General features: G+C 36.8%; 1 pseudogene; it reads left to right on the plus strand.

Moving 5' to 3' along the window:
- The first annotated feature begins 9,977 nt into the window (after positions 1 to 9,977).
- LOC119538426 lies at positions 9,978 to 11,023 on the plus strand (annotated as a pseudogene).
- The last annotated feature ends 1,183 nt before the right edge of the window (positions 11,024 to 12,206 follow it).

Raw genomic sequence — 12,206 nt, forward strand, 5'->3', positions numbered from 1 at the left:
TGCCAGGGCCAAGCTCATCCCTGTGAGTCATGTCACATGTTGCCAGGGAGATTTGCAGCCCTGGGAGTCATGTCCCACATAGTGGGATGGGCAGTGAGTTTATTGCAGAGTTGGCTTAGAAACAGAGGCCACATCTAAACAACAAAAGTGGTTCTCTGGGGGTGACTCTTAGGTACAATTTTAAGTATGCTTAGCCTCTCCTTTGCAGAACAAACTGCATAAGGGCAAGCCTCAAGCTCAAAGGCTCAGCCTTCTAAATTGGTAGTTCCCAATGCTTGTGAGAATATCATTAATTCCCTGGGTGGGTAAGTTTAATATTTCCACATTTTCCCCCAGTCACTCAAGGGGTCTTTGCAAATACATTTTTATTCTCTGCCCAAATTACTCTGAGATGTATTGGGGCTTCACAGAACCTATACAAACCAACCAGATCTCACTCCCTGTTTAAAGTTCCATGTAATTATGGTGTTTGAATAAACTGACAAGTTAAATTATATAATGTGTTATAGAAAATATAGATTTTGCACCTAATAAACTTCTGTTCCTTTGGTTTCACACAGAAGTTGAAGTTTTAAAACACCATGAATATTGTCGTTTACCCTTTAGTCTGATTTACCTTAGTCCTAACGAAGTCCATTTCATTCATCTCTAATTGAAGTCTGATCTCTTTTTTCATACTTTTAACATTTGCTGTATGGGGTAATACTGACATTCATAGCTGCTGGACTCTGACTTTGAGTCTCAGGTGTCACACAGATAATATTCCAGGGACTGACCAGTTATCTTCATTTTTAAAGGGAGACTTTCATGGGTGTATGTGGTGGTTTGGAGCTATGCTCCCCAGAAAACTTAAACTTAATCTATTCCTGCGGGTGTGAACTCATTGTAAGTAGGACCTTTTGATGAGATTACTTCATTAAGGTGTGGCCCACGTCAGTCAGGATAGGTGTTTTTCGTATTACTAGAGTCCTTTATAAGTGGAATGAAATTCAGAGAGTAAGTCAAAGAGGGAGCAGCCAGAAGCTGAATGTCAATGGAATGCAGAAAAGAAGGGAGAGGCAAGTAGAGGCTGCTGTGTGTATTTCCATGTGACAGTAAAGCTAAAGATCAAGGATCACTGGCAGCCAGCACCAGAATATGAGTCTTCAGGAAGAAAGCATCACCTTGATGATGTGTTGATTTGGCCTTTTTCCTAGGCTCAAAACCATGAGATAATATATTCCCATTGTTTCAGCCAGCTCATTGCATGGTATTTGCTAGAGCAGCCAAGGAAACTAAAACAGTGTAGAATTTTAGTTGACACTTTTTTTTTCTTAGTACTTGTTAAATGTCCTTCTAATACCTTCTTGCTTCTATCTTTTCAGTTGAAAGTTGACCTGAAAATTTTATTGATACCCCTTTGAAAGTAATGTGCCTTTTTTATAAACAAATTATACCATGTGTGAAATGCCGCATAAGAGCAAGAGGCTATTTATCATCATATATATTTTTAGTAATGCTCCTTTTAACTCTGGTTACTTTTAATATTTTCTTTTGCAATTTTGTGAATTTTTGCCATGTCCTACTATGTGATATCTAAATCTAAAATTTTCAAGAGACTGTCTAATGGCAGTCTTTGTAATATAAAAATACACACCCAGAACATTTAGCCTGAAGAGATCAAATATTTATACTTTTATGGTAATAAGAAATTATATTTCTACCTTTTCTATCTGAAGACCAAAAAAAAAAAAAAAAAATGGTCATAAGGATTTTTCAGTATACTTATTTTATCTTGAGATGTATTCATTTTGGAGTTTAAGAATTCCCCAAATTGTATTAACATTTACATAATGTAAAATGAGTTACTTTATTTTGTCTTGCCTGAATCGAGAGCATCCAAAATCAAGGGACCAATAAACCTTAGCATATTTAAAGTAAAGTCATAAATTTTGACTCAACATTATATTTTTCATTTGTTGAACATTATTTTCATCCTGCCAAAATGAGAGAAGTATTAATTAGTGTCTTAATTATCTTGTATGGTGTTGATCTTATAGCTATGTGTTTTTCTCCAAAACCATGGACCAGTATGATTTTTTAGGAGGACAGTGAATCCTCATTATTTGTGGATTCCATATTTGCAAATTCATCTCCTTGCTAAAATGGTATTGGTAACCCAAATCAATACTTGGGGTGCTTTCATTTGCTGATATGCACAGAGCAGAGAAAAAAATCTGGGACACTTGATGTGCTTCTTGCAGCTGAGGTTGATCAAGGTCATGCCCTGCTTCTTGGCTTCAGTTCTCATACTATGAAGTGTCTTTTTTTTGCAGTATACTTATTACCATATTTTTAGCATTTTTGTCCCTTTTTTTGGTGACTTTACTGTTTAAAATAGCCACAAACATGGTGTAGAAGTGTTGTTGAGTGTTCCTAAGTACAAGAATTCTGATGGAGACAATATGTGTAATAGATAACCTTTCAGCATGAGTTATGGTGCCATTGGCTGTGAACTCAAAGGCAATGAATGAAAAACATATATTAAAGTATCTTTAAACATAAATACACATAAAATAAGTTTATGTATTGATCAGTTGATGAAAATGTTGTGACTAGTGGGTTGAAGGAAGCTAATGCTCTATTTTCCTTAGGAGCAGTGGTTGAATATTGACTAATTTAGGGTTCATGGTGACTTTATAGAACTTCACTACCATGAATAATGAGAATTGAATGTATCAGAAATTTCAACACCAGTTCTGTTAGGATGAATCTAGTCATTTCTGTGATTATCTTTTAACACACTATTTTTGTTTGTTAAACAAAATTGTCAAACAAAAATTGGATAATTTTCTTGTTTCTGTCAAAGAAAGTATAGTAGTGCATTACCCTATGCTTTATACTATGGAGCCTGTATTATAAGGCAATCTTTGTTCCATTTGACTTTGGTCATTTTTCTGTCTTCATCGTTTCAACTTCTCAACAGCGTTTATAAATGTCTGACTTCTTGTTCCTTGATATCTCTAGTCTGCTTCCATGACAGCCATTTACTTCTATAACTACCCAACAATTTTCCAAGTGCCAACCACCAACAAAAAAAAATGTATAAACAAAGCTCTTCCAATCTTAAACATTGTACTTTACGCCCTACATGATTGAACCCCTATTTAACTTCCAAACTTATCTCCTGCCTCTCCCACCAACTACTCTGGTACAACCCTGATTTTCTGTTCCTCTAACTCCTTGGTTTCATTCCAGGTATAGGCCCTTTGCATTTTCTTCTTCCAATGCCCAAAATATTTTTGTGCCCATTCTTCTATGGCTTACTATTTATCAGGTAAGTCTCAATCCAGCAGTCCCCACCTCTGTGAGAACGTCTCTGACCACCCAATCTTAATTATACATGCCCAAATACCAAATTATAGACTTTAAAACCATAACTTAACAAAAAAATGTCATAGAAATTCAACTGCTGCAGCTGAGCCACTCATTTAACATTATTTTTGGCCTTTCAAATAGCAAAAAATTAAAAATAAATTAAGCATAGGATAATATATGATTAACAATATTATCAATATATAAATCCTATTGAGAGGATTATAGTCATGGGTCTCATTAATTTTAACCCAAGCTCTGTACTTCTTCTGTGGTCCAATACTTCCCTTCCACTACCAAGATAGTAGAATTAATCATCTTCATCTGTCCTTATAGGAATTATGACAATAATAATTTTGCATAGACTAATATTAACAAACAAAAACTGAAAGACTTAATCTGCAGCAGAAAGTCACTAAAAGAAATTTAGATGGAAGTCCTTTAGACAGAAAGAAAATGATATGTGATAGAAGTAGAGATCTACAGAAACAAATGAAGAGCTGCAAAAATGGCAAGTACATTAATTAAAGTGGTTATATGATATCAAAGTATATTTCAGAGCAAAGAATAGTACTCTAAAATACCCTGAACATATTTTGCTAATGGTAAGATGGTCAGCAACCATGGAGGCCAAAAGGAAGTGACATCAAATTTTTTCCAATGCTAAAGAAAAGAACAGTCAATCCAGAATTCTATAGCCAACAAAAATATCCTTTAGGAATTAAGATGAAATAAGGATATTATCAGATGAAGGAAAACTAAGAGAATTTCTTACCAGGAGATCACCCCTAAAAAGAATGGTTAGAGGAAGTTCTTGCAACAGTAAAGAAATGATAAAAGAAAGAAACTCAGAGTCAGGAATATATGTAAATATAATAGAATAATCTCATTTTGAGTTTTTTTTTAAACTTATGTTTGACATTTGAAGCAAAAATATTATAAAATTACGTATGTTTCTCATGGTGTGTTGAGGAAATATTTAAGATAATTATATTATAAAAGGGGTAGGAGAAAGATCCTATATGGAGGTAGGATTTTTACTTTACTCAAAATTTCAAAATGCCGATAGCTCCTGACTGTGATAATTTATGTATGTATAATCTAGTATCTAGAGCAACCACTAAATAAAACCAAACCATAACACAAACCCAAAACTACACAAAGAGAAACACTCAAAAACACTATAGATACATCAAAATGGAATTCTAAAAAATGTTCAAGCATCTCACAGGATTACAGGAAAATGGAAACAGAGGAATGAAAAATAAAAGGAACAAACAGAAAACAAATGACAAATGGCTAATTTAAGCCCTTACAACCCCATCAATAATTACTTTGTCTATCAATGTTGTAAATGTACCCATAAAAAGACAGAGATAGGCACAATGGATAAAAAGGATTAGCCAACTATATGCTGTCTACAAGAAATTCACTTCAGATAAAATGGTATAGGTAGGTTGGAAGTAAAGGAATGTGAAGTCATTTGGAGCCTATGACTTCTTTTCATAAACTGTAGCTTCCTTCTTGGGAGTGGGTTGTGGGGAGCAATAAAAAAGATCTTTCAGTTTACCTAGAGGCCAAAGCACTGCTGTCTCAAAGGTACCACACAGAGTACCCTGGGGATGCGGATTGGCTATTTAGCAGCGCAGAACTATTCCTTCTCCCAGATGTTTCTAGTAAGTTTAAGCTGGACACACTGGGGAGAAGAAATCAAATTCATTCATTTGGAAAAAAATGTATTGAATCTCTGTCTAGTGGCAGTGTTGGACATCAACCAACCAACCAACAAATTAATTAAATAAATACAAATTGCAATAAGTACTCTGAAGGAAAGGAAGATGCAGTAGTGAGAGAACATAACAATGAGGAAGAACTGCCTAATCATTGTGGTCAGAGATAGCAATGCTAGAGATGTATGCAAAGAGAGAGGAAGTAGATGATGGGAAAGAGTATTGCACACAGTGGGTAGAGTACCTAAGCACATACAAGGGCCCTTAATGTTACTGGACCAGGGGGGTGGATTCTTTTGCCCAAGTTGCTCAAATGACCAATTCCTGAGACAGGGGTTTCAAAGAGAGAAAGAGTTTTATTGCTAGGAGCAAAGCAGGAGAACAGATGGCCTGTTGTCCAAAATCTGTCTCCCCAAACTGCAATAATTCTGATAGTTTTATAGTATCAAAAAATGGGCAGGTTTTAGGATAATGAGTACAGTGGCCCCAGATGATGTAATAAGAGGTGATATAATTATTAAGCATACACAGATTGATTACATGCTTAGTCACAGAACATATGTAAGAAAATGGCGGCCTTAATATGATGATTTTTAGTATTATAATGAGGTATAGGTGACTTGTAGGTAAAGTCTAAACTACTGTGTATGTTAGGCAGGCCGATTTTGGTTAGATCCAGCTTCGGTTACCAAGATAACTTTGGACTTGTGTCGGTTGGTTCTGTGCTGACACAAGACCCTTCATTAATAAACATTAGGGGCTGTCTTCAGAGATCGTAAGAATTTAAAGATGAAAAACTGGATAAATGGGTACAAATGAAGGTTAGTCACAAGGTTTTTACAATCACAAGGGCACAAAATAAAGGCTATACAATCATTATCAGAGATCAAGGCAGCTGGATTACAGTTCAGGTTTCAGGTATTTCCCTCTGTCTACTATAATATACCAGAAAGTAAAAAGAAATATCTATATAAGGATTCAGTAATCATGATCAGTCCTTAAATCCTAACTTCTTAATTGCATTAAGATGGGAAAGAATTTTGCACATTGAATAAATGACAGGAGGCTGAAACCATTGGAAAATATAATAGAATTTTGACAAAATATGTTTGTAATGTCAGGAATCTGTATTTACTCTGGAAAATTGGTTGTTCCCTAAAGAGTACAAATCTTTGGGATCCTTAAATGCAGTGTATGAGATAAAATTGTTCTACAGTTAATTTTATGAGTAAATAAAAATGTGTTAATAGTCACGTGTGTTCTGGAATAGGTATTAAGAAGGATTCTGTTAGCAAATTTTATATATAATGGTTATCTACAACAGATGATATTTTCAATTGATTTTGTATGCCATTCTGAATTACCTAATGTTTTTTCTTTTACAATGGTCGTGTATCACTTCTATAATCAAACATAAATAATCTGTCACCTGGATAAAAACAAAGGAAGAATGAATATGAAGAAAAGTGGAATGAAAATTTATCGGCCTGAGTGATGGTGTATTTTCATCAAACATTGAATATGGCCTGTTGCATTTCTAGTCAGTCAAAGGGACAAGTATCTTCATAACAATTATGATGTATATGTTGCTGCAAATAGCCCTGCATGTCAGAGATACTCCTTAGTTAAAAGTCACTATCTGAGATTCCAAAACTCTGAATGTTATCACAGCACCTCTGATAAACTAGACTTCAAATTTTGTATTAGTTATGAGAAAAGAGTTGCTAAGAATATATGCCTCAAAATAAATCATGCACATTGATTTTAAGTGGAGGAGAATGTTGATTAAAGTGGGTGTAATACTTCTTGAAAGAGGCATAGGAATTTGTCAGGAGAGAATGCTAAGTTAAGAGTGAGAGCCTTAGGGCATGGAAAGCCACAAATATGCAAATGCACAATTTAAGGAAGGAGATCAACAGGGAGGTGCCATAGGACTGGTGTCAAGAGCAGAAGTAGCATAATGATGAGCCATGTGGGACTGTCAGTAAGCGGGTGGAGTCTGACCCAGAGGGCTCTGAAGCCCTGGAATAAAAGATACCTCTCAAGAGCTCTAGAGAGTCAATTCTGTAGGTCAATCTTCATCTCTCTAAGTTTCCTCCAGTCACTGACTTCATTTTTGCTTTACAAGACTTGGTCTGAGGCTGGTGACTGACTTTGCCATAGCTAAGAAGATTCTAGGAGCAGGGGTAAGTAAAGCTAGGCATTAGAACTCCTCAGAGGCACTGGGTGATGTAACTCATTGGCATATTGGGAATATTAGGATTTTTGATTGGGGCAGAAATGCAGTAGGTTTTCAGAGGGCTTAAAAATTGCATTTGGATTGGAAACCCTGAGTCCTCAAAAGGAAGTTTGTCTTGGCCCCTGATCTTATCTTTCATGTGGCCTTCCTTCTCTCCTACGACATGTCAAATCCATCAAAGTTTGTTAGAGATGCTTGCTAGTAAGAAGGTAGGTTTTAATCAATGAGATGTTCTCTATTAGTTATTAACCCATGACTTAGAGGAGAGGATCACAAGGGCAAAACCCTCCTGCTACCTTTGGCTGAGTCTAAGAAGTTCCAAGTGAGAGTGACAAAGAGGGAGCTCAGCAGGGCGAAGCAGGGTGATGTTGGGGCAAGCTCAGCAGAACTTCTTCAGAAAAGAGGCATGGAAAAGGGTCTTTTAGGATAAATTAGAATTGAGCAACAGCTGTTTTAGGCAACTCTTTCCAAATGTCATTCCCCAACTTCTTACTGTCCTCTATAACTCTAAGCAAAACACAAAAACAAAAAAACAATCCCCTTGGCTGTTTCTTTTCTCAAGGTCTACACCTACTTTTCCCCATTCACCTGATTGTGTTTGATCTCTGGCTTTGTCCTTGTCTATACCTCTTTTTTTTGTCATCAGATCTATGGGCACACTTTTTGGGGGCCGCTTTTCCATTTCCCCTAGGAAAAATGGCATTCCTTAGGAAAATACATTTTCTTACAGCATCTGTGTGGCCATGCATTGTATAGAAAGCAATTATTCATTATGGGAAACATTGCCAACAGACCCCACCTTTCCCTGCTCCAGTGCCACCTGCTGTAGACTCTACTCACAAGAGTCAGTTCCTTGGAGCCACCTTGGAGCCTCTCTGAGGTTATCTGGCACCAGAAGAGAAGAGAGGCTTTGGCTCCAGAAATTACAATGAGGAGACAGAGACAGAGACAGAGAGGAATGAGAGAACTTATATTTATAAACTACAAATTTGTTGCAGGCAAAGAGTTAGACATTTTATTATGATAGCCTCTTAATTTTATTTGTATAAATTTAAATGTTTGAATAGTTTCAAAATGAAAAATAGAAGTTCCTTGCCCCACCTTTCCTCTGATACCTGCTTCTCAGAAACATCTACTTTAACACTTAGAGCTGTTTCTTTAGTATTTTCCTCTGTATAGATCCTGGAAGCTTGTACTGTTATCTTGATTTGTATTTTTTATCATTTTTATGTCATCCACTGACTTTCTTATATGGAAGGTGAACATTTAGCTTACCTAACATATCTCCATTCCCACATTCAGACACATAGACTTCTCTATTCCTGATCTTAAGAGATTTAGATTATGAATCTAAGGTGCATGTTTATGTTTGCATTATTATTATGTAAATATAATTAACAACTGAGCTTTGTTAGTGAACTATGATCACATTTCTCTTCTTGGGCAAAGTATTTTTCTTCCCTGGAGTAAATAATTGTGTTTTTTCTTTTTTCTTAGCTTATATTTGCCTTACTATCCACCAGAAAAATAGATTGCATTTCAAAACAAGCTTCTTTCTTTTTTCCCTTCGAGACTTGCCCTCTATGCACTTGATTTAATCTAGACTCCTGATGCTCTAGGACTATTCACAGCTGTCATCCTTCACCATTATTCAAGGAATTCCCTCTCCCTCTCATGGTCTATACCCCCATCTGTATTGTATCTCTGTTTTGTTTTTGGCTCATTTGTGGGAACCCATCTTTCTCTTTGATTTTTTCCCTTATTTTTGTGGGGCTTATCTTCAAGTAACTTCCTGTGAAAGGGTAAATGGGAGGTCAATCTTTAGATGTTTCTGGAGCTCTTAACTGACCCTTTCTAGCCTTAAATATTTTTTATTTATTTTGGAGTAACAGTCTGTGTTGGAGTATTTTGACAGGGAAGACAAATATTTGACTGCAGTGCCTCATTGTTAAATCTGAATGGATTGGAAGTTCTGGGTGTAGGGAGGTAAGCTGGAGTTACCAGACATAAACAGAAGTTCACCGAGGTCTCATTTTCTTCAGTATGTAGCCCTGCATTTAATGCCCTGCTTTTAGCAGAGGACACCTGTGTACAGCTATGGCTAGAGTCCTGGAATTTTCCTGGTTGTTATAACTCTACCAGACGATAAACCTCCAGTATTCTGCTGGGCTAGGAAAGTGGTGCCTGGATGGACAAGTTGGGAAGTGGGATCTAAGTGTTCCTCAGGTAGGTTTTCAACCAATCCCTCCTTTTACCACCACATCCCCATCCCTGTTTAGAAAAGTACCTGATATTGCTACCTCTTAAAGTGATCTTGTCTAGATAAAGGCAAGAATCATCTTGATTCTTGTCTTTATCTAGAAGCTACTGGCTTTTTCCTCTATTTAGTCAGCAGACATCCAACTATTTTAAATTTTCAAAATGTTGGCATCTCTCCTCTGCTACTATCTTCCCTTCTGCTTTCTACATTTATGTGGCTTTTGTTAGTTTTACTGATATTTAAATGGGGTATTATAGAGAAACAGTGGTAAATATAGGCATTTAATCTGATACATTTAACCAGAAAACCCAAGGCAAATATTTACATATACATGCTGTGTCTCTCTTTGTTCCTATTGGTAGAAACATAAAGTCCACATTAGCCTGCCTCAGGAATGGCTGACTTCAACTACACTGGTGTTAACCACATAGTCTTCTATCTGCTGGGAATTCCAGGCTGAGAAGATCTACACATATGGATTTCTGTTCCCTTCTTCATCTCCTACATCTTCGCCCTTGTTGGGAATGGTCTGCTCATGTTCATTATCTTCACCAAGAACAGCCTCCACGAGCCCATGCACCTCTTTCTCTGTATGCTGGCTGGAGTTGACATTATCTTTGCCACCACCACAGAGCCCAAGAGGGAAATTTCTCTTATTGGCTGCATTGCCCAGCTCTACTTTCAGCATTCTTCCTTCATTTCTGAATCAGGAATCTTGCTGATTATGGCATTTGACCACTACATTGCAATATGTCACCCATTGAGATAGACCATGATTCTCACTCACTCTCTGATCTGGAAAATTGGTGTGACTATTTTTTTGAGAGCACATTGTACAATTTTCCCCATGATATTTCTTCTGAAAAGGCTAACTTTTTGCAGAAATAATGTCCTCCCACATACTTTCTGTGAACACACCGGCTTGGCCAAGTTTGCCTGTGATGATAGCCGCATAAATATCTGGTATGGGTTTTTTGTGTTAATGTCAACAGTGATCTTAGGTGTTATCCTCATTTTTGCTTCCTATGTTTTGATTCTCCATGCTGTCTTCCACATGTCTTCCGAAGAGGCTTGCCACAAAGCTGTCAACAAATGTAGCTCCCATGTCTGTGTCATTATTCTATGTTATGGGCCTGGAATTTTCTCATTTCTCACTCAATGCTTTGGATGCCATATCCCAGTATATGTCCATATCCTGCTGGCCAGTGTCAGCATGCTTGCCCCACCCATGTTGAATCCCATCATTTACGGAGTCAAGACTAAGCAGATAAGAGAACAAGTGGTTTATGTGCTATTTGCAAAGCAGAATTGACTTTGGGGATAGCAGAGACTGATTTCTCAGAAATTTTGGCCCTCCATGAGATATACTTTGGCAGAAGTGAACAGGGGAAGGGCAAGAAGTGAGTCATTAGGAAGGGCAGCTCACCAACTGCTGGTCCTCTGGAGCAACTTCCCTGAGGCTCTGGGACTTGCCTTTCTAATAAAGCTGAAAGCTGTGCCTCTGGGTTGACTGAGCTTCCTACAGTTCATTATTCAGGGAATGGACATTATTAATGTCTAACTCAATTACATTCAACTCCACTTTGAGAGTAGTGAATTGAATGTTGAGTCTCATTTTAGATAAATACTAAGCTTTCTGTCTTGAGTTATGTCAAACCTTGAGACATCCTCACCACATCTCTGGACACCTACTTAAACCTTGGATTCCTTCACATGCATTCTGAAGGTAAGATGTGCATTAAGAGGACATTTAGGGAGTGGTGCTTCTAACTTTTTACTTTGGGGGAGTTGTCTCTCAAAGATCACCCCCCTTGACATGGTGTAGAACACTGTGAGTGATCTTTTTCCTGACTTTCTTTCCAGCCATGATTTCCATGTCACTTTCATGGAATCTGTTCTTCAGTCTTAAGTAACTGTTCACCTCTAATTTTTCTGTGTTCAGCCATATTTTCAAATGTCTTTGTGCATTTTTCCTAAGTGATCCATTTGCCTGGAATGACCTCTCCTTCTCTTGTCTTTTTTTTATGGATCCCACCACTCATCTTCCAAGGTCCAGCATGATGTTCTGGCTCTTTGAGCTCATTAGGAACCACCTCATCTCAAGAGGAGGCACCACTTCCTCTAAGAGGGAACATATTGTTGGTTTTTCTTTTTGTTACAATTACTTATTTTCCCATAAGTGTTTCTTAGAAAAACAGTAAGAAAATTAGAATTGTCCATTATCCCACACCTGGAGAAGTTTACTGTTATCATTTTGCTGTATAGCCTTCCAGGTTTTCTATAAAACCATTAGTCTTACTTTAATTACAACTATAACTGTAACTATATATGCATATGCATGCATGGATATTCATACCTTATATATATTCTGTCATATAATATTCTCACGTAGCTCCATATTGTGGCCATGTTTACATGACAATACATTTACAAATTAATTACATTAATACTTTTAATGGCTATATTGTATTATGTACATTATGTATGGCTATTAATTATGTAGTAAGAAAGCATGCTTTTAAAAATTTCTTTTACACTGGACTACAACTTTTTATTTACATAGCTGTCTGTCATTATTGGAGTTCCTTAAGAGCAGTAATGGCCTTCTGGTAATCCTTTTGTC

The sequence above is a fragment of the Choloepus didactylus genome, chromosome 6 (genome assembly GCF_015220235.1).
Source record: "Choloepus didactylus isolate mChoDid1 chromosome 6, mChoDid1.pri, whole genome shotgun sequence".
Classification (NCBI taxonomy): Eukaryota; Metazoa; Chordata; class Mammalia; order Pilosa; family Megalonychidae; genus Choloepus; species Choloepus didactylus.